This window comes from Lynx canadensis, chromosome A2, assembly GCF_007474595.2.
Source record: "Lynx canadensis isolate LIC74 chromosome A2, mLynCan4.pri.v2, whole genome shotgun sequence".
NCBI classification, from domain to species: domain Eukaryota; kingdom Metazoa; phylum Chordata; class Mammalia; order Carnivora; family Felidae; genus Lynx; species Lynx canadensis.
The window spans coordinates 4,315,126-4,336,363 of record NC_044304.2 but is presented as its reverse complement, the minus strand read 5'-3'; the positions used below and the strand labels follow the sequence as shown (position 1 = coordinate 4,336,363).

The 21,238-nt window shown below is 49.5% G+C and overlaps 1 protein-coding gene across 2 annotated transcripts in view; it reads left to right on the top strand.

Annotated features, from left to right (window-relative positions):
- MLLT1 (MLLT1 super elongation complex subunit) overlaps window positions 1–21,238 on the top strand; it is a 67,662-nt gene that overhangs the window by 17,104 nt on the left and 29,320 nt on the right. The gene's annotated exons all lie outside the window — the stretch shown is intronic.

Genomic DNA, 21,238 nt, shown 5'->3' with positions numbered 1-21,238 from the left:
GTTGATCAGAAGTGTTGAAAATGGTGTTCTGGGTGGAAGGACTGCAAAGGGTTGTCGTTTTCTTTCCCTCCATATGTATTTTCTAGACGCTATGGGTGTATGTATTTTTATAGTTTTATTCCGTTTGTGCTGCTGTAACTAAATACCACAGCCTGAATGGCTCATAAACAACAGAAATTTACCGTTGACAGTTCTGGAGGCTGGGAGTCCAAGATCACGGTGGCCGCTCAGTCAGGGGGGGCCTTCTCCTGGGTCCCAGACTTCTCGCCATGTCCTCATGTGGATGGCACAAGGGGTCCGTGGGGTCTCCTTTATGAGAACACTCATCCCATTCGTGAGGGTGGGTCCCACCTCCTCAGTCTGTCACCTTTGGGGCTTAGGACTGGACGTAGGAGTTTTGGGGGGACACATTCAGATCATAGCTTTTTTTTTTTTTTTTTTTTTTTTTTTTTAGAGCCCAGTAATTAAAATAAAAAGTGCCTTCCTGGCAGCCTGCCTCTGCTCCTCACAGGCGCCACCAAGAGGCCATGGTGAGCTTTAGCTAGACTGGCTGCTGGCAGCTCTGCCTTCCTTCAGGAAGGAGATCTCCCTGGGAAGCCACCACTTGCTTAGTGGGCCCCTTGCTTGTACCTGGCTGTTCTGCAATCCACCAGGCATCAAGGACTCTGGGAACGGTGCTCAGGTGTGCTGGCCCGCCGGGAGCCAAGTGCCATTTCAGCGGGCGTGACTCGGTGGGACTGGGCTGCGGGCCCTCCTGGGCCCCGGTCATAGTAGCCTGTGTCGTCCTGAGGCTTTCAGGGAATCAAGACCCGAGAGGCCCGGTGACCGGCCACTCTAGAGAGAAGAGGCCAGCCTGTCTGCATGGGCAGAGGCCCCGTGTCTGTTCAGCAGGGGCTGAGGCAGGGGATAGGGGCGCGATGCCGCCCGGCTCTGGCTGGGCCGTGCAGCAAGCCGCAGGGCGGTCTTCCGACGTGGTGCGTCGGGAGGCCTCTCACTGCTCCGGGAGTGTGGAGAAGGGGCGGGGACTGATGCCAGGGTGAGTCTCTGGGCAGGTGTCGCTGGCCTCTCAGCTCCCTGGGGGAAGCCTGTGTGTAGGGGATGATGATAGCCGCCCGCGGACTGGCTGGGGAGACTGCGTCCATCTGCAGAAAGCTCTTGGCATTTGTGCACACTGGTTATTCTGCAGGGTGGGTGGTATGGGAGCCCCGTGGCCAGTTAAATCTCTGGGTTGCGCGGATTACTTCCTTTGAGGTTCAGAAGCAGTCTGGGGTCCCACAGTCCAGCAAGGCTTTTGTGTTCCCCGAAACTGACCTGTCTGCTGTCTGGTCCCTGACACGCACACCCTCCCCTCCTTACCGGGAGCTGTGTCTGCAGCCACCTGGACCCTGGTGGTGCCCGCTCAGCCTGCCAGTGCCCCCAAGGTTCTGCCAGGAGGCTGGGGCTTGGCCCGGGGGAGGGGGTCCCACCCAGAGGCTGTACGTTGCTGTGTCAGTGGCACTGGCTCGTGGAGCTCTCTCCCCTGGCCCGGGGACCCTTGCTGCTCTCCAGGTTTTCTTGGCGAGAGACAAATGTTGGCAAGAGACAGGGGTGCGTGGTGCTTGTGCCTCAGCTGGCACTTCTCCTGTGGTGGCTTTTGCCGCCTCTGTTAGCGCCCGTCGCTGCCCCAGGCCTCTCCTGCCGGGTGCGGGACGCTGCTCGGTGCCCACGCAGCCCCAGAGAAGGTTTGGCAGCTGGGAGGGGCCGCGGGGGCCATCCAGATCCGTTCCAGCTTCTTGGCGAGCCGAGTGGAGCCTTCCCCAGTGGCTCGCCCCCTGGAGGAGGGGTGGTTGCTCAGCATTTGTGACCCCAGCCCTCGCTGTCTCCCCCACCGGGCTCTCGGCTGCTTCCTGCCCTCACTGGGAGCTGCGCTAGCCCACGGGCCCACGCAAGGACTGCTCCCCTGGGGCTGCCGATTACTGCGGGACCCAGAAGCACTTTCTTCTCTCCAGCTTCACTGAGGTATAACTGACGAATGAAATTGTAAGACATTTGAGTGCACCACGTGATGATTTGGCATCCGCACAGTTGTGAGAAGATTTTCCCCGTTGACTTAACACATTCGTCACCTTACATGCCCTGTTTTTTTTGGAGTGAGAACTTTTAAGTTCTACTCTTAGCAAATTTGAGCTAATGCTGGCGTCGTCAGCCTTCGTCACCGCATCACACCCAGGTCCCCGGACCCTGTTCATCTTACAGTTGAACGTCTGTACCCTTTGATCGACCATCTCCCCACTCCCCGCCCCCCAGTCCCTGATAACTACTTTCTACTCTGTTTCTATGATTTCCTTGCCCTTTCAGGTTCCACCTATAAGTGATACCATGTGGGATTTGTCTTTCTCTGTCTGGCTTATTTCACTTCACATACTCTCTCCAGGTTCATCCGTGAAGGATTTCCTTCTTCTTTAAACCCAAATAACATTCCTCTGTGTGTGTGTGTGTGTGTATGTGTATCCACGTGCGCGCACACACCCTGTGTTTTCTTGACCCATTCACCCATCGACGGACGCTTGGGTTGTTTCTCTTAGAAGCATTTTTTTTTTTTTAATTTTTTTTTTTTTTCAACGTTTATTTATTTTTGGGACAGAGAGAGACAGAGCATGAACGGGGGAGGGGCAGAGAGAGAGGGAGACACAGAATCGGAAACAGGCTCCAGGCTCTGAGCCATCAGCCCAGAGCCCGACGCGGGGCTCGAACTCACGGACCGCGAGATCGTGACCTGGCTGAAGTCGGACGCTTAACCGACTGCGCCACCCAGGCGCCTCAGAAGCATTTTTTTTTTTTTCCGGTTTTGAGGCTGCAGTCAGACCCCTTTGTCTCCCTCGAGACCATTGAGGACTCTGAGGCCCAGAGGGGGTGTCTTCTGTTCCAGCTTGCACAGGAGGTTGGTGCAGAGCCGAGATGACCCAGTGTTTTCTCCCCTCTGGCACGTCCACCACTTGGGATTGCGTGAAGTCCACTGCGGAACGGCAGGAGATCATTTAAGAACACTTGTCCCAGAGAAGAGCCACGTCTGTCCCTTCTGACGTTTTGGTGTGCGTAAGGACTGCATTCCAGAGAGTCCCTCCAGGCCGAGGGGTCACCCTGCGTTTGTGGAATGTCAGACCACGTATGGGAGGGCAGCTAGGGAGCCCTTGGAGGGAGGATCAAGTGCCTGGCCTTTGCAGTGCCCTGGCTCAGCAGGTGGCTTTGTGGGGCTGGCTGCATGTCTGGGGCTGTTGGGGCAGGGCAGAGCACGGTTGGTGCTTTTGTTCAGCCCTGCTTCTCAGCCTCATGCGGCGCAGTGGGGGAGACCTAGGCCAGCCCCAAGCCGAAGCCCCAGGTGCTCCGAAACCCAGACTGAGCAGGTGCGACCTGCCCACCCGCATAGGGGCCGCAGAGAGGTCCGCCCTGTGGGTCACTGCCTCTCCCGTATCTCGTGGTACACGAGCCCTGAGCTCATGTATCTCAAGTGAGCCTTGCGTCCAGACTTCCTGGACTGGGTTCCCCGAGGTATTCCCGGTGACCCTGTGGCCATAGGACTTGTCCCTCCCGGGCCCAGCACCCTCGGCTACACTGGGGCATTGAGGAAGCAGAGAGGGCCTCTCTGAGGGTGTCCTGCATCCCCGCGTGCTCTTTCGGGATCCCTAGGCTTTCTTATTTGGGGTGAGTGGGTGTGTGTGTGCGCGTGCTCCCGTGTGTCTTACAAGGGCGGGGTGGGACCCCGGCTCCTGGAGCTTCTATTCCCAGTTCCTTTGCCCCGCCCTGCATGTCGCCACGTCCCCAGATGCCCCTTTAGAGGGCGCACACGTGCAGCTCACTGCCCCTGGGCCTCCAGCAAGCCAGGGCAGCCTCTGGTTTCAGGTTAAGAGTTTTTGTTCGAGTCCAGGTCCTTGAGGTATGATTTACTTACGGTATGATTCTCTCATTATAGGTATAGTAGGTTTTTCAAGTTTGGGCTCGTGTTTTCCTTTGAACTCTGTTTTTGTGCGGCTAGTTTTTTTCTGTTTAAAAAAAAAAAAAAAAAAGGAAGGTCCTGTTCCTAGGGGTTCCTCGTCTGACCAATTCCTGCAGAGGCTTGTGTGCCTGGGGCAGAAGGGCCGCTGTGAGCCTGTTAGCAGAAGCGCAGCTTGTTCTGCTCAGGACGGATGCTGGTCTCCTCTGTTCCTGGAGGAGGTTTTGTCCCCAGAGCTCTAGAGGGCAGCCCTGCACTGAGAAAACCCAGGAATCGAGGCCCACTGTGGGAGGGGCCTGGGGACAAGCCCAGTTACAGGTCCCCTGAGGCGTGCGCCCTGGGCCAGGTGCTCTGCACAGCAGGTACTTACTGAGTCTCCAGATGAGTCACGGAGGAAGGTCATCGCCGCCCCAGTCTCTGGATGAAGGGGCTCCTGGGTACCCAGTCGTGTGGTGAAGGCCACGCGGTAATTGTCAGAGCTGGGATTGAGCCAGCAAGCCTGTGACCATGGATGTACACGTGTTGCATAAATACCCAAGACAGGCATGACCTAGGATGTCCACTGTTCACAAATCCCGCTGGTTGCTCACATCTGTGCGACGGGGACAGGGTTTTATGTATTGTGTTCTGCAGATACCCGAACATAGGTCTCTGCTTTAGTAGCTTTGTGAAGATCAGACGGTTGTGGGAAAGTAGACACCGGTTAACCCTGAAAGGAGCTCCCGTAGGTTCGGAGTACTGGTTGAAGCAGGGTGGTTGTGAGCGGGTGTCCTGATGGCTTTTCCGCCCTGACGGCCCTGACGTAGGCAAGGGTTGCGTTTGGTTCCTCCTCAGCTGTAGGTGTGGTGAGTTGATCTTTGAGATAGCAAGCAGAGGGGGAGTGGACAGGTCCCCTCCCTGGGCCTCAGTTTCTCCGTCCGCTCGATGGGGCTCCTAGTTGTGCCTGCCTCTCAGGGCTGGTAGGGAGATTCGGAGGTGGAAGGCAAGTGCTCGGCCCAGCGCCCAGCACACGCCGAGCATTTCCAAGCGTGCGTTGTTACTGCCGCTGGTGAGGTGGTGTCCTCGCCTTCTGGGTTGATCTGTGTAAGAAAGGCGGGTTGAGAAAGCAGCCTCTGAGACCCACCCGCCCAGAGGGAGTCACCATTCCAGAGATGAAGAAAGATGGCGATTGGCTTCCCCGGTGAGCACAGTGGATCTGTGCCCACAGCAGGGAAAGGCACTTTGTCAGGCACAGGACACTTTCTTGTGTAAGCGTGAGGGGCTTTAGCCACGCGTGACCCTGAATGTATGGCACTGTCGGTGAAGTGAAGGCATTCTACTCTATGTGGGGTTTGGCACTGGCACTTAGGCGAGGCCACATTCTGTTTGACCTGTTGGCGGTGTGTTCTTTTGCAGATAAAGCACTCCTTTCCCGAAAGGGGAAAAAATGGTGCCGTGGGGTGGGCGAGGTGGGAAGATTTGTCTTAGCGCAAAAGTGAGATCTATGCATTGTTGAGCATTTTTACTAACGCCACTTCTGACCCAAACGAGAGTTGTCCTTTCCAACACCACTTGTCCAGCTCCGATCCTCCGGACACTGGTTGGTTGGGTGCCCTCCAGTTTGATTCAATTCTGACACTACCTACTCTGAACTCGTAGAGGCCCCCAGGTTAAGGACTTGGTCCCGTGGGACTGCCCCCACTCCAAATGCCAGTTGAAGCATCCGTCTCCCATACTTCAGACTGGCTGGTGCTCATGACGCCCCTGCTCAGGTTCCATGATTTGCTAGAACGGCTCAGAAAACTCTGATAAACTGTTTTACTGACTGTTGCCAGCTTATTGTAAGGGATACAATTCAGGAACAGCCAGCTGGAAGAGGTGTATAGGGTGGGGGCGCAGGGTTTCCATGCCCTCCCAGGACGCGCCACCCTCCTGGCACCTCCTGTGCTTTCCAAACCCCATTGGTTATGGGTTTTTATGGAGGTTTCAGTATGCAGGCATGATTGATTAGCATGATTGGCCCTTGGTGACTAACTCAGCCTTCGGCCCCTCACCCTTCTCTGGAGATTGGGGTGGGGCTGAAAGATCCAAGTGTCTAATCAAGGCTTGGCCTTTCTGGTAACCAGCCCCATCCAGCCAACCCCGTCTAGGGGCCACCAAGAGTTGTCTCATGAGAATCAAAGATGCCTCTGTCACTCAGGACATTCCAAGGGTTTTGGAGATCTGTGCCAGGAACCAGGACCAAATGTGATACCATATTTGTCAAAGAAAATTTGTTTTTGTTGTTGTTAATTTTTTTTTTTTAACATTTATTCAATTTTGAGAGACGGAGAGAGACAGGGCATGAGCGGGGAAGGGGCAGAGAGAGAGGGAGACACAGAATCCGAAGCAGGCTCCAGGCTCCGAGCTGTCAGCGCAGAGCCCGACGCGGGGCTCGAACTCACGGACCGTGAGATCATGACCTGAGCCGAAGTCGGATGCTCAACCGACTGAGCCACCCAGGTGCCCCCCAAAAAATTTTTTTGAGGTGAAATTCACATATAGTTAATCCCAACTTTTCATCTCCTCATTCTCCCCTTCTCTAACCTGCTTTCTCTTCTGTGGGTTTACCCTTTCCAGCCACTTCATATGAAAGAAATCCTGTAATATGTGTCCTCTCATTTCTGGCTTCTTTTGGTTAGTGTTACGTTTTTGAGGTTCATCCGTGTTGTCGTATGTCCATGCTTCATTCCTTGTTATGACTGGATAACAGTCCAGTCTGTGGGTGTACAGTTCATTTTCGTTTTCTCAATGGTTGTGTTCTGTAAGGTCACCCCCAATCGAATTAGGGAAAACGGAGCAGTGTTGGAAGGGGGAGGGGAATATAGGGTTGGGTGCCTGAAGCCTGTGGTCACAACATGTTCACCAACTGATTGACACATAGCCTTGTGTTGGGTGTGGTGTCTGCATGCACCTTATTTAACGTACACCGTGGATTCATTAACATTGAACTCATCCAACTGCCTGAGCCAAGCTTCATCTAACGCATGTATTTTCTTTGTAAGGCACGTCCCAGCCTTCCTGTGCTTAGGCCCCGCACCGCACTTCGGCATCATGCTTGGGGCTCTTTCAGATAGTAAAATCGCCAACAAAGAGCACAAAGATGTGAAAACCATGGCACTAAATATACCGCAAGAAGGATACCTGTTTGCACCCTGACAGCTGAGCCCAGAAGGCAGAGCCTCACCTTGCTCTGCATCAGCTGAGAACAAGTGCGTCAGGAAACTCGCAACTCAAAACTTTTCACCACTCTGTGCGTGTCTGAGAATGAATGCGAAAGCCACGAGTGGTGACTTTCGGTGTATAAATACATTATAGTGAGTGGCCAAATTCATAAATGTGGAACGCATGAACAGTGAAGGTCAGCTGGCCTGTAATTTGTTTATTCGTTCATCGCTCGGTAGACATTTGGGCTCTTCCCACTTGCTCACTCCTGTGACTCATATGCTGCTGTGAGCATCCTTGTACATGTACATGTTTGAGTTCCAGTTTGGATTTCCTCCGGGTGTGTACCTAGGAGTGGAATTGCTGGGTCACGTGGTAGCTCTGCCTTTAACTTTTATGAGGAACTGCCAAACTGTTTGCTACGTTGGCCGCCCCATTTTATGTTCCCACCAGCAATGTATGGGGGCTCTTATTTTCCACATCCTCATCAATGCTTGTTATTTTCCATTAAAAACGTTTTTTTTTAAATGTTCGTTTTCAGAGAGAGGGTGTGTGTGCAGAGAGAGAGGGAGAGAGAGAATCCCAAGCAGGCTCCGTGCTGACAGTGCGGAGCCTAACGCAGGGCTCGATCCCATGAACTGTGAGATCATGACCTGAGCCAAAATCAAGAGTCAGATGCTCAACCAACTGAGCCACCCAAGTGGCCCCCAATTTTTTTTATTATAGCTTTCCTAGTGGGTATGAGATGGTATCTCATTGAGGTTTTGATTTGCATTTCCTTAAAGACCAGTGATGTTGAACATCTCATGTGCTGTATTGGCCATTTGTATATGTTATTTAGAGAAATGTCTATATACATCCTTTGTCCATTTTTTAATTGGATTGTCTGTGTTTTTGCTGTTGAGTTGTAAGAGTTCTTCATATGTTCTGCATGGTAAACCCTTACTAGATATATGATTTACAAATCTTTTCTCCCATCCCGTAGGTTATCATATTCTGATAATGTCCTTTTATGTGTAAAAGCTTTTGGTTTTTATGAAGTTCAAATTAATCTATTTTTATTTGTTACTCACAGAGTACAAAATCTCAGACTCCAGGGGCGCCTGGTTGGCTCACTTGGTTAGGCATCCGACTTCAGCTCAGGTCATGATCTCGCGGTCCGTGAGTTCGAGCCCCGCGGCGGGCTCTGTGCTGACAGCTCAGAACCTGGAGCCTGCTTTGGATTCTGTGTCTCCCTCTCTCTCTGCCCCTCCCCCACTTGCACTCTGTCTCTCTCAAAAATAAATAAACATTAAAATTGTTAAAAAAATCTCAGACTCCATTGCCAAATCTGAGGTTGTGAAGGTTTATCCCTATGCGTACTTATAGTACTTGTATAGTTTTACATCTTACATCTAGACAGTTGATTCGAGTCAATTTCTGTATGTGCCATGAGGTCGGGTCCAATTCATTCTTTTGAATGTGATTATTCATTTGTCCTAGCACAAATGAATTTGTTTAAGAGACTGTTGAGTTATCGCAGCCGTAGATGTTTGGGTTTCTTTCTGGACTCTCACTTGTGCTTCATTGGTTTTTGTGTCCTTCTACTGGTGCCATCCGGTTTGGATTGTTGTAGCTTTGTGGGAAGTTTTGACATTAGGAAGTGACGGTCCTCGAACTCTGTGGGGGTTTTGTTTATTTTTAAAAATTTTTCAACTTTTTTTTTTTTTTTTTTTTTTTTTTGAGAGACTGAGCACAAGAAGGGGAGGGGAAGAGAGCGAGGGAGACAGAATCCGTAGCGGGCTCCAGGCTCTATGCTGTCAGCACAGAGCCTGACACGGGGCTTAAATCTACGAACTATGATGTGAAGTCAGACACTTAACCATCTGAGCCACCCAGGCTCCTCTTGTTTGCTTATTTTTTAATGTGGTTTTGGTTATTTGGGGCTTCTGCGGTTCTATATGAATTTGATACCTGGCTTTCCATTTTTGTAAAAAAGACCACGGGAATTTTGAGAAGGATTGCATTGAATCTGTAAGTCACTTTGGAGGTGTTACCTTTTTTTTTTTTTTTTTTTTAATGTTATTAAGTCTTCCAAATGATGAATATGGGAAACCTTTCCATTTAATTAGATTTTTTTTCATTTCTTTCAGCCATGTTTTGCACTTTTCCGTATACAGTCCTTTACCTTCTTGGTCGAATTTATTCCTAGGTATTTTATCCTTTTGCATATACTGTCGTCAGTGGAGTTGTTTTCCTAATTTTCTTTTTGGATTGTTTATCGATGGTATATAGAAACAACTGATCTTTGTGTGTTGATCTTGGTCCCTGCAACTTTACTGAATCTGTTTATTTGTGTGTATGTGTGTGGCTTCTTTGGGATTTTCTATGTGTAAGAGATCAACAGACAGAGATAATTTTACTTCTTCCTTTCTCATTTGGAAACCTACCTCCTTTTTTCCCCTTTTTCTTGCCTTGTTGCTCTGACTAGGACTTGCCATTACAGTGTTGAAAGTAATGATGAAAGTGGTCATCCTTACCTTGTTCCTGATCTTACGTTTTAACACTTAAGAGTAAGTCTTCAGTCTTTTGCTATTGAGTATGCTGTCAGTGGTGGGTTTTTCATAAATGTCCTTTCCGGGTTTAGGAAGTCCCCTTCTATTCCTAATTTACTGAGTGTTTTCATCATGAAAGGACATTACATTTTTTCCAACACTTTTTCTGTCTTTGCTGAGATAATGATATGGGGTTGTTGTTTTTTTCCTTTGTTTTAATATGGCATATTACATTTTGATTGGTTTTCTTACATTAAACTGCCCTTGCATTCCTGGGATAAAAACCGTTTGGTTTATGTGTATAATCTTTTAAATGTGATACTGTATGCTAGTGGAAAATCCTTTGAGGATTTTATATTCACAAGGAATTTTGGTCTATAGTTTTCTTGTGGTGTCTTTGTCTGTCTTTGGTATCAGAGTAATGCCGGCTTCATAGAATATGTTAGGAAGTATTCCTTCCTCTTCTATTTTTGGAAGAGTTTGAGTGGAATTAGTGTTAATTCTTGGAATGTTTGGTAGAGTTTACCAGTAAAACCATCTGGTTCCAGACTTTTCCCTAATGACTAAAGGCACTGAGCATGTTTTCATATGCTTACTTTTCATTCCTCTAATGAGGTGTCTGTTCAGAGTATCTGCCATTTTTATAAATGTTGGGTTGTCTGTTTTCTTACTGAGTTTTTGGGATTTCTTTATATTTCTGGCTATCATTCCTTTATGATTCTTTCATTTGCAGATATTTTTCCATCTGTGGCTTGCTTTCTCAGTCTTTCACCAGCATTGTGCAAAGAGTAGAAGGTCTTGATTTTGATGAAGCCATTTTATTGATTTTTGTCTTTTCTGGTTTATGGTGTGTGTGTGTCTGCATCTGTGAAATAATATTGATCATTTTAACCATTTTTATTAAGAAAAAATTTTTTTTAACATTTATTTTTGAGAGAGACAGAGGGTGAGCTGGGGAGGGGCTGAGAGAGAGGGAGACACAGAATCCGAAGCAGGCTCCAGGCTCTTGAGCTGTCAGCATGGAGCTTGATGCGCGGGACCCGATCTCACGAACTGCCAGATCATGACCTGAGCCGAAGTCTGCCGCTTAACCGACTGGGCCACCCAGGCGCCCCTAACCATTTTTAAATGCACAATTCGGTGGCATGAGATACATGTACAATGCCGTGCAGCCATTACTACTGTTTCCAGAGCTTTCTGAGCATCGCAAATAAAACCGTCTCTGTGAAATAATCTCTTCTCCCCGCCTTCCCGGCCCCTGGCGACCTCTGTTCTACTTTCCGTCCATGAACTTGCCTACTGTAGGTTCCTCATACAAGTAGACTCATAGAGCGTTGGTCCTTTGGTGTTTGGCTCTCTTCACTGAGGATCGTGTTTTCAGGGTTCATCCACGTTGTAGTGTGTGACCGTGCCTCATTCCCTTGTACAGCTAAATAGTGTTATATCGTGTGGATACACCTGCCACATTGTGCTTATCCATTTGTCTATCTGCAGACACTTGGGGTCCTTCCACATTTTAGCTGCTGTGAATGCTGCTGCTAGGAACAGGAGTATGGAAAGACCTCTTTGAGATCCTGCCTTCAGTTCCTTTGGGTACATATCCAGAAGTGCAATTACTGACACATGGCAAATCTATTTTTAATATTTTGAGGAAACACCATGCTGTCTTCCACAACAGCTGTACTGTGGCGAGGTCGTCGAGTGCAACAGCCAAGAAAGGATTCTTGAGATGCTGTAGGTGCAACTTAGTAAGTTTATGCAGGTCGCCCCGGGGTAGGAGCCATGGGCAGACAGAGCCGCGCTTTTGCTGTGGGAAGCTGTGGTTGTCGCTCAGTGCTCGAGGGGGAGGGGACGTACCGGGAGTGTTAGGTCACCAGTGTTTTCTTCGACTTTCTACCTGCAAAACTACTTTCGCAAGATTTCTCTGGTGCTTGTCATTCAGTTCGACATTAACTGTTGGTGAGATATACAGGCAGTCATGAGACCCTGTAAGAATGTAGCGACAGGCACGCATTTGATCCTTATCAGAACTATGCAGGCTAGAGGTTAGCCTGCCCGGCTAAAGGTGAACGTTTTCGTGCTGCCGTGCCCCGTCAGTACTGAGATTTTAACAGTTCAAGTCTTGCAGTCCACGAGCTCGGATGTCTTTGCTCTTAGGTCTTCAAGTTCTTTCAGTAGTGGCTTGTAGTTTTTATTGTACAAATCTTTTACCTCCTCGGCTAAGTTAATTCCTAAGTGTTTTAAGTTTTTTTGATGCTATTTTAAGCGGATTTGTTTTCTTCATTTTGTTTACAGATTGTTCCTTGTTAGTGTATAGAAAGGCAGCTGGTTTTTTTGTGTTTGTTGATTTTGTATCCCTTAACTTTGCTAATTCATTTATTCTGACAGGTTTCTTGGTGGGGGGGGGGGGGTTTGTGGAACCGTAGGGTTTTCTGCATTTGAGTGTATCATCTGCCAACAGCGGAGTTCACTTTTTCCTTTCCAGTTAGGATGGCTTGGTTTTCTTCTGTTTCTGTTGCCTCGTGCTCTGGCTGCAACTTGCAGCACTGTGTTAAGTGCAAGTGGTGAAAGCAGGCTTCCTTGCCTTGTGACCGAAGAGGGAAAGCTCTCAGTCTTTCACCATTGACTGTGATGTTGGCTGTGGGTTTTCCATATGCGGCTTTGATCATGTTGAGGTAGTTTGCTTCTGTTTCTAGTTTGCGGAGGTTTTTGTTTTCGTTTTAATCACAGAAGGGTGTGGAATCGTCAAATACTCTTCCTGCATTTGGTGAGATGATCATGTGATTTGGGTTTTTTATAGTATTGCTACCCCTCGGGTGATTTTATCCCTAGGAAAACAAGTATTTAATGATAACCTAGGCCAGGGGGCTGTGTTGGGCATTTTACACAGCAGCTCCCATGATCCTCGCAGAGCCCCGCGAAGGGGGAGGTCCTGTTTTACAGGCAGGAGAATGAGAGATGAGAGATGAGAGAAGTTAACCTGCTCGGGGTTCCCCAGTGAGGACGTGGGAGAGCCCGGAGCCCTGTGCTCTCATCTTCCTCTGAGTTCGGGCTTCCCTCCTGGCCTTTCTCCTGGTTCACTGTTCTTCCGCTTTTCCGTGGTCCTTAACTGCCTGCGTTTATGTGTCTGATGTCTGTCTCCGCCACTGGAATGTGCGCTCTTGAGGGCGGGGCCCCGTCGGTCATGTTCTCTGCTGTGTGTTGGCCTCCAGCACGGCGATGGCTCTGGGTCAGCGCTTGTGAAATGAGTGACCGAACGGACGGGTCAGACTGATTCTGGAGGGTGGCAAGACGCCTCGTGACGTGAGCAGTGAGTGTGTTGTGCGCCCCCCTACCTTTTCCAAAACCGAAGTGAAAGTCACAGAACGTAAAATCAGCCACTTGTAAGGGAACAGCTGAGTGGTGATCAGGGAATTCAGCGTTACGCAGCAGCCATCGCCATGTGCTCCGGAAACATTTTCTTCAGCCCAAACCGAAAACCTGTGTGCGTTTCCCATTTGTTCCTCACGTGACCCTTCGTGCCTGGCCTCCTTCACTTAGAGTGCCATTTATGAGCTCATCCACATTGTACCGCGTGTCAGAATGTCGTGCTTTTTCACGGCTGAATAACTTTCCGCAGCATGGAGCTGTCCATCCATTCATCTGCTCATGGGCATTTGAGCTGTTTCCGCCTCGTGGCCGCCGTGAATCGCCTGCTGCCACGAACACGTGTGTGTGTGTGTGTGCGCGCTTGTTCGGTCACCGGTTTCCGGTTCCTTCGGTATCTACCCAGGAGTGGAATTGCTGGGTCAGACCGTATTTCTGTGTTTGATTTTTTTTCTTTGTTTTTCCCTGTCTCCTTTTCTTAAAGTTATCTCCACGCCCGACGTCGGGCTTGAACACACAACCCTGGGATCAAGAGTCACATGCTCCTCCAGCCAAGCCAGCCAGGCAGCGCTCAATGCTCAGCTGTTTAAGGGACCACCAAACCGCTCTGTGCAGTTGCTGGATGGTTTTACGTTCCCACCAGCAGTGTATGAGGGTCCCACTTCTCCCTGCACCCTTGCTGCCACGGCCTTCCTTTTTTTTTTTTTTTCCGTTTATTAATCTTTTCCATCCTAGCCACCCTAGAGGGTGTGAAGTGGCATCTCGTGGTTGTTTTGAGTTGCGTTTCCCAGGTGACGAGCGATGCCAAGCATCTTTTCATGCGCTCGTTGGCCACTTGCCTATTTTTTGAAGAAACATCTACCCAAGCCTTTTTGCTCATTTTTTAATTGGGTAGTTTGTCTTTTTGTTGTTGAGTTGTGAGAATTTTTGTGAATTCTGGATAGGCCCCTGTTTTTAAATGCCAACAGTTAAAGCACATTATGGGGCAGAGTGAATGGGTGACCTGAGTTCCCTGAGTTGGGAGCTTAAGTGATCCGGGGGGATCCAGATGGTTGCCCTCTGATCACATGTTGATCCAGAAGCCATTGGGAGCTGCGGTTGGTTTATTCCTTTGGAAAGTCAACTAGAGCGTTGGTTGTGGCCCAGGAGAACGTGCTAGTGCTGCCCCAGGACAGGGGACCTGGTTCAGACAGGGAAATCTGTTCCTAAGTGTCCTAGGGATCAAGAGAGTGGAGTTTTGCTGAAATGCTCCCTTTGTATCTGCATGTTGTTCTGGGAGTGGCCAGACGCGTTTGAAGCCCTTCTTGTCTCAGTGAGTGAATTACGTCCTGTACTCTGGCTGTCCAGTAAAATATTTAAGCCACCCATGTAGTTAAATTGTTCTTAGTAGCCGCATTAAAAAAGGCCAAAAGAGAAATGGGTGAAATTAATTTTGATAATGTATCTTAGCCCACTATATCTAAAACATCAACACGCGATCAGTATTCTTTGTTTTGTTTTGTGTTTTAAGGTTTGTTTGTTTTTGAGAGAGTGTGAGTAGGGAAGGGGCAGAGAGAAGGGGGGTGGGTGGACGGCAGATCTGAAGTGGACTCTGTGCTGGCATCAGCAAGCCCAATGTGGGTCTCGAACTCATGAGCTGTGAGATCATAACCCGAGCCGAAGTGTGGCAGTCAACTGACTGAGCCACCCAGTCACCCCAAACACGTAATCAGTATTCTTAAATCCCTGAGATATTTTGTATTCTTTTTTCATACAACCCTTTAAAATTTGGTGTATTACAGTTACTGAATCATCTCAATTTGGATGCTATATTTTATCAGAAAGATTTTTTAATTAAAAGTTTATTTATTTTAAGAGAGAGTGTGCATGTGCACGAGTGGGGAAGGGGCAGAGAAAGAGGGAGAGAGAAAATCCCAGCCAGGCTCCATGCTGTCAGCGCAGAGCCCAGCACGGAGCTCAATCCCACGAACTGTGAGACCACGGCCTGAGCCGAAATCTAGAATCGAACGCTCACCCGACTGAGCCACTCAGGTGCCCCTATTCAGAAAGACTTGATCTGTATTTAGATTCCATAAAATTCACATTCAAAGAAAGAAGCAGATTCACAAACTCAGGTTGCTCCAAACATACATAAAGATCTTTCACTAACAAGCGAGCATGGACTGTCTCATCATCCGGATTTTTTTTTTTATAACTTTTAATTTTGAAGTAATTTGCAGAGTTGCAGAGGTTGTACAAAGAGTTCTCATGTACCTCACACCCAGCTTCCCCTCATATTAACATTTTCCACGACAAGGGCACACACAATATTAATTTGAATTTGCAGACTTTTATTAACAGACTTTATTTGGATTTCCCCATTTCCTAGTGTTCTTTTTCTGTTCTAGAATCTATTCAGGATCCTACATTGCATTTAGCATCATGCCTCTTTTTCTCCTTCATTCTGTGACAAGTCCTCTGCTTTTGCTGGTCTTTTATGATCTTGACATTTTAATAATATTAAATTGTATCCAAAAATTAAAAATAAATAAAAAATAAAAATATGCTAGCCTAGCATTTTGAAGAGTGCCCCTCAGCTTGGCTTGTGTGGTGTTTCCTCATGATTAGGTGGGGTTGCATACCCTGCTACTTATTAGAAGCAAGTCCGGTCCAGGCCACACTCAGGCGGAGAGAAATTCAGCTTGGTATCCTAGCTTGGTATCCTGGCGGTGGTGGTTCAGACCACCATAGTAACATTGTTATAGCTGTTTGGGGGAGATTCTTTGCAACTGTGCAGATAACCTGTTTCTTTTCCAAGTGTCATCCCAACCGTTTCAAGTTCAGCATCCATCAGGGGTGTTCTGTGGGGATTTCTGTTTCCTTTATTTCTGAATTTATTAATTGGAATTTTTCTGTAAGGAAGAGTTATCCCTTATCCCCCGTTTACAGATTTACTCACTCATTCATTTATTTCACTGTGGATTCGTGGATATTTGGTTTTTTCCTTTGGATTATAATCGAGTCCCATTGTTATTCAAACTGTTCTTGTGGCCAATGGGACCTCCCTCAGGCGGGCCCTTGTGCCCTTTCGTTATGTTCCCATCATGGTTTTTGGGGTGATTTCTCACTTTCAGGCACCACAGGCTCATCCTGGGTCTCCCTGCCCCAGCCCTAGAATCAGCCATCTGTAAAGGAGTCCTGGTCCCTTTTATTAAAGAATGGTATGTAAAAGCCAAGATCTGGGAGTGAAGTGTGCTTTTTGCTGCTGTGATATCACTGCGTTTGGGCCTCTCCTGGGACAGAGCTGGGAAATGCACACATTTTACAGTTGATCCTTGAACAACACGGGTTTGAACTGTGTGGGTCCACTTCTGTGTGGATTGTTTTTAATAAGTAACCGTACCGTAAACGTGTTTTTTAATGATTTTTTAAATAACATTTTCTTTTTCTAGCTTAATTTGTTGTTAAAGAATATAGTATATGGGATGCCTGAGTGGCTCAGTCGGTTGGGTGTCCCACTTGATTTCAGCTCAGGTGATGATCTCACAGTTGATGAGTTCGGGCCCTGTGTCGGGCTCTGTGCTGGCAGCATGGAGCCTACTTGGGATTCTCTCTCTCCTCCTCCTTCTCTCTCTCTCTGCCCCTTCCCCACTTGCTCTGTCTCTTAAAATAAATAAACATTAAAAAATAAAGAATACAGTATATAATAATACAGCATACAAAATATGTGTTTATCCTCCTTATATTGTTGATAAGGCTCCCATCAACAGTAGACTGTTGGTAGTTAAGTTTGGGGGGAGTCAAAAGTTCCTAGGCAGGTTTTTGACTGCTGGCGGGGTGGGAGGAGTTCGGCGCCCCAACCCCCGCATTGTTCAAGGGTCACCTGTGCTCACCACCCCCGCCTGCGTCACTTCTGCGTCTGTGTGATATCACAGCGAACATCGGTTCATAGCGGGGCCTTCACCTCCAGTCCCGCACCAACAGGTTTTTTTCTAGCATTCCTCCATTGCTTATCTTAACTTTCTCTGAAGGGAGAAACCCGACCCTCATCATCTACCATATATTTGCTTATTGTTGAACTCCAGCGGGCTGGGAAAGCAGTTTCCGAATTGCTGACCAGGCCTCCTGGAAGAAGTACATTTACCAGCCTGAGTGCAGTGTTTGTGTGGAATTCTTCCTGTCTTCGGCCTTCTGCTGCGTGGCTCAAACACACCGCTGCTTCCCACATCCTCGCCGATGCGGTTCTGTCGTACGTTTGGAATAGGGCAAGGCTCGTTGGTCACAGCCTACATTGCACCTTGGGCCCCCTGCCCCTGCCCAGCTGTCCATCCTTATTGTTTCGGTTTGTTTTCGGTGAAGTTCACACCGGGTCTTGACATGCAGCCTCATCTACCGGAACAGTGCAGAATGGTGCCGTCCTCCCCCGTGGCCCCCCATGCCACCCCTTTGAAGTCAGCCCCCTGCCCCCACAGTCCCTTGTGGCCACTCACCCGTTTCGCATCCCTGTAGTTTTGCCTTTTCCAGACTGCCGTGTAAACAGAACCGTCCAGTACGTAGCCCTTGGTGTCTGGGTTCCGTCACTTTGCAGAAATTAAGATTCACCCGCGTCATTGCCTGAGTGAGCGGCTCGTTCCTTTTTACCATGTGGACGCCCTGTGGTCCGCTTGTCCGTCTGCCGGGTGAAGGACGTCTCGGTTGTTCCCGGTTCTGGGTGATCGTGAGCAAGGTCTCCCTGAACATTTGCGTCCAGGTTTTTGTGTGAACATAGGTTTTGGGCGCACGGGGGTCATGGTCCCAGCTCACGTGGGACGGCTGGTCACACAGAGCAGGCATGTCGTGGGACTCCAGCGGTGCCCTCGCCTGCGCTGAGCATGGGCGCTTGTCTCTGCTTTCCGCGTGGATGGTGCCGTCCTGTCTCTCTCTTTAAAACATAGCTTTATGGATTTATAATTCACAAAGCATACAATCCATCCCTTTAAAGTGTACACGGCATTGTTTTTAGTGTTTGTGGAGTAGTGCAGCCATCACCACTAATTCCAGAACACTCCGTCCAAAAAGAAACTCTGTCCCCGTTAGCAGTCACTCCTCATCCTCCCTCCCTCCTTGGCAAACATTAATGTACTTTTTATCTGTAGATTTGCCTATTTTGAACCTTTCGTGGAAGTGGAGTCATGCAGTCTGTGGCCTCTTCTGACTGGCGTCTTTTATCCGGCCTGTTCTCGGAGCTCGTCCCACTGTAGCACACACACCTCAGTGCCTCAGTCCTTATGGCTGGACATACTCCATTGTATGGATGGACTAGGTTTTGTTTATCTGTTTGCACTGTTAGCAATTCTGTGCACAAGTTTTTGCATAGATAAATGTTTGCACTTCTTTGGGGCATATACATAGGAGTAGAATTGTGGATCTTAAGGTAATTCTGTTTAATTTTTTTTTAATATATTGTTTTAAGTTTATTTTGAGAGAGAGAGAGAGAGCAGGGGAGGGGCAGAGAGAGAGAGAGAGAGAGAGAGAATCCCAAGCAGGCTCTGCACTGTCAGCACAGAGCCTGATGCAGGGCCGATCCCACGACCCTGGGATCATGACCCGAGCCGAAATCAAGAGTCGGATGCCCAACTGACTGAACCATCCAGGCGCCCCTCTGTTTAATGTTTTGAGGACCCGCCGTGCCTTTTTCCACAGCAACCGCACCAGCTTACGTTCCCACCAGAGATGAATGGAGTCCTAGTTTCTCCCCATCCTCACCAACGCTTTCTGTCTTTTTGATTCCAGCCATCCTAGTGGGTGTCGACTAGTATCTCATTAAGTTTTGATTTGCACTAGCCTGCTGGCTGGTGACACCGAGCATCTTTTCATGTGTTTGCAATTCATATAGTTCCCATGGTGAAGTGTTTTGAACTTTAGAGGGGCTTTTTAAAAAACTGGGTTAGTTTCATTATTGTTGAGTTTTAAGGGTTCTTAATGTACTCTGGCTACAAGTATCTTTATCTTAATAGTGCGAGGGCATTACGGCAGACTCAGTCAGAGAGAGCTGGGGGATGCGTAGGGAAAGGCTTCCCTTAGGAAGCCAGACTTACTCTGAGGCTTGTGAGTGGGTAGGAGTCAGTGGGGTGGAAAGGACGGGGAGACCCCCTTCCAGGTTGAAAGTGGCGGCACGGTGGGGTGGAGCGTCAGGGGCACTTGGGTTCGGAGGGGAGTCTGGGGTCAACTCAACCCAGGTACACTGGGGAGCCACTGGAGTGTGCCAGCTGGGAGTAGGAGGTGCCACTTGCTTATAAAAAGACCTCCCAGGCCTTTAGGGAGTGGGTGTGCCATCAGGGCCTCAGTGAAGCGTCGGTCCTTCCGATCCCTCTGGCCACGGCTCCAGAATCCCCAGCAAAGTGCCCGTCACATGCCTGTTCCGGACTGTTTTGTGGCGGCACAGTCACATTACAAAGCAGATGTGGTCCAACCTTTCCCGGAAGTAATTCAGTGGCTGCCAAACAGGAAGCACTTGTCTTCGTCCCAGAGGCAGGCGTTGGGGGCAGAGGGTGGACACCTGCAGTGTCTACGTGGGAGGGAGGCTCCGGGGCTTGGTCGTGGGCATGATGAGCAGGTGCTGGGGTGGGACTTGGGGGGCTGCTGCCCCGGCCTGAGCACGTGGCCCTTGAGGATGTGGCCTGTGCCCTTCCCTCATACCCCTTCCTCTCTGGGCTAGGACCAGCTCTCGCGGGTTCCTTCAGCTGTGCCAGCTGGTGACCCTGCAGTTTGCCTGCTCACGTCCGTGGCAGATTGACCTTGGCGTGGAGTTGTTTTGATTTGGTTTTGAGTCATTAGCTGAGGCCAGCATTAGCTGGACTCTAGCTGTTCTAGATTTAAGGCACCGTTTGATGTGATGTCATTTTCCTTGGGAATTGTCTTAGATCTGGTTTTTTCGTTTTCAAATTCAAGCTGGTTCCTATTGGCAAAACTGAGAGGAGAGAAGAGAATTCAGTTGTGAAATGGGAACGAGTTTTCCTACGCCCAAAGCCACTGCTCTTTTCATTTCTCAGGCTCCACCCGCGTGGGGCCCGCCTGCGCCCTGTGGGTGTTTGTCAGGGAGGGAACACGGGCCCGGAGACATTTGGGTTTTGAACGTGCAGCTTCACCGTTTCGTGGTGAGATGTGCCGTCACTGTAATCACACTCTCTGGTCCAGGAGGAGGAAAAGAAACGTACTAGGTGTGCGTGCTGACTGGAAGAGAAAGCCCGATTTTCAGAAGTGGCAAAGTGCGAGCGAGTTCATTTTGGTTATTGGCTGCTAGGGCCAGACATCCTCCCTGCCCTCGTCTCCACCCCACCCCCACAACAGGCTATTACTGGACAGTGAGTCCTGGCCTTCCCTAACCCTCCTGGGCTTTACTCAGATGCTAGTATCTGAGGTCACAGGAAGGGCATTTTGGTACATTTTATTAGGGAGTTTGTGTGGTTTTATTTGGAAGGGTTGGTTTTGTTTTAAAGTAAGTTAAAACACTGCTTGCCAGCTTCCGTGTAAGCCCTCAGAGGCATCTTCCTGGACACATCCTGGCCGACTTATGTTTTGGGGAGACAGCTGTGTAGGCACTATGGTAGGATTGGCGACGAGCTGGCGGGCAGTCCCAGGGCCAACGGGTCCTGTGCTCTCCCGCCCCTCCCCGTCTCTGGAGTGGAAAGGCCCTGGCCTGCAAACACCCTCTCCCGTAGGGCCAGGCTGGGCTTTGCCCACCTGCCCTGTTTCAGTTGAGACTTGGTGGGTGAAAGTGTGCCTTGAGTGATCGGGTGGGGAACCCACATGCTCCCCACCCAGCTTGCCCCTTCTAGAGTCGCCACCGTCTTGGCCCCTTGGCCACACCCGGGTGGGCTTTCGGGGGGCTCCCCAGGGCTCCCCAGAGCCCCCTGGGGGGACAGTTGGTTGGTTGATGCAGCCGAGGGGGCTGACCCTCACTGGGGGATCGCTGAGGAGCCAGAACGGGAGGGACGTTGTGCCGGGAGACCTGGGAAAAGGTCGGGGGGCTGCTGAGTTGTGACAGGCCGCACGGGTGCCAGCTGTGCGGCTTGGGTTGTCGTTCCCTGCAACATCCTTCTGTTCCTCCGTGTGGGACCCCAGAAGCACCTGTATTTCCTAGAGGGCGGTGTCTGGAGAGGGGCAGAGAAGCACCTCGAAAGAGCAGGTGTGCTTAAGGAAAGGCTCAGCCTTACCCTGGGTCACC